General features: G+C 33.5%; 1 long non-coding RNA gene across 1 annotated transcript; it reads left to right on the top strand.

Moving 5' to 3' along the window:
• Positions 1-366: 366 nt before the first annotated feature.
• On the top strand, positions 367-1,680 carry LOC109589941 (uncharacterized). The gene is made up of 5 exons (XR_002189021.1): positions 367-463; positions 530-792; positions 834-866; positions 920-1,042; positions 1,475-1,680. It is a non-coding gene; the product is annotated as an uncharacterized LOC109589941 (long non-coding RNA).
• Positions 1,681-1,696: the final 16 nt, after the last annotated feature.

The raw sequence follows: 1,696 nt of genomic DNA, 5'->3' as shown, positions 1-1,696 counted from the left end.
CTACTTGCTACCTGGCTTGGGGCAAAGTACATGTACTCTAAGAAGTATTTAAGTACATTACATGTATCTGTTAAAATTTTAAAATGAGTACAAGTACAAGTCCCTCATTTTTGCAAATTGTATTGAGTATGAGTACGAGTACTCTATTGTAGTACTATTTAAGCATTTGACCACACTCAAATAATTATTTAAGCCTGCTTGATACCTATGTACATGTGCATACAGGATGTGTAGTTCTTCATTTCAAATGTACGGTATGTAATTTTACTACTTTTGTTTCTTGAATTCCAGAAATTTGCATTTACATGATGTACAATGTACATGTACTCATTAAGTAATTTTTCATCTTTAATTGATACAACTGTATAACATACTGTGTGTACATGTAGATATATGATGCTATTGTAATTCATCCTTGTGAGCCAGGAGTAACTGAATGGATCAATGTCTATAACCTAAAACGGTAAAGTCATTTATTGATATTTACAATAAAGTACTAGTACTACCAACTTAATTTGAACACTTTTAGGTGCGTCTTGTAGTGACGGACCAGTTTCTGATCTTTGTTGGACGGGACAGGGTCACCACTCCCTTGTATATCAGGATTTGTGTATTTTAATGGGATTAATGGATATATACCGTAAAGTACAAGTATTACCAACTTAATTTGAACACTTTTAGGTGCGTCTTGTACTAACGAACCAGTTCCTGATCTTTGTTGGACGGGACAGGGTCACCACTCCCTTGTATATCAGGATTTGTGTATTTTAAAGTCATTTATTGATATTTTCGGTAAAGTACAAGTACTGACAACTTAATTTGAACACTTTTAGGTGCGTCTTGTTGTCACGGATGCTTGTGTTAAAGTTAGTTGATGTCATGTACATGTAGCTATAATTTTTTGACTGTTTTATCATAGATTGGCTACAGGCAAGGACAACCTCAGCCTAACATGTGTTAATCATTTGATTGTTGACTGTTGAGTTGGGGGACTACTGTTTGTTATCCATTGTACCTGTTGAATGGACACAATGCAGTATCAGTAAGCCTTTTCTAATACATGTACATATAATACCGTATGGCTGGTAATTTTTGGGTCCTGTATTTCGCAAAATCTACTAACAATCCAATTCGAGGATTTTAATTTCGTGAATTCTACCACGTGTACCATGCAGGTACCATATTAAATTAATTTTCGTGAATCAATAAGGAATACGTGAAATCCATAAACTTTGCAACCCATGAGAATTACCGGCTATACAGTAACGTCTGTCTTTAAATTATAAATACCGAAACTTAAATGAAATTAAAAAGTTGTACCACTTGTGCTGCTTTTAAATTTTTACCATGCACTGTTTATCAATTATGCATTGAACTTCAAATATTTTTTAAATATTTGTGCATATCTTTTTGTTCTTTAGAAACTTACTTGTTCTAGTAATTAGGTAATTTTATCTTCCTTCTCTCATTCCAGACTCGGTTGCAATGGAAGTTGATGTTCTCGTTTTCCTGGTGTATGGCAGCTTAAGTGAAGCATGGATTTCAACAAATAAGCGAGTAGGAAACTTGCCATTATTGATTCTACCAGATAGCACTGCTATTTTTCCATTACTAAATGCAGTTTTGTTTTTATTGATAATTCTATTTATTGTAGCTTTTGCGAGCAAGTGACAGCATTAATGTTTTGCTATAAATA

Source organism: Amphimedon queenslandica, unplaced genomic scaffold (assembly GCF_000090795.2).
Source record: "Amphimedon queenslandica unplaced genomic scaffold, v1.1 AMPQUscaffold_10690, whole genome shotgun sequence".
Classification (NCBI taxonomy): Eukaryota; Metazoa; Porifera; class Demospongiae; order Haplosclerida; family Niphatidae; genus Amphimedon; species Amphimedon queenslandica.
The sequence above is the reverse complement of the archived record's forward strand: the minus strand, read 5'-3'. Positions and strand labels throughout refer to the sequence as shown.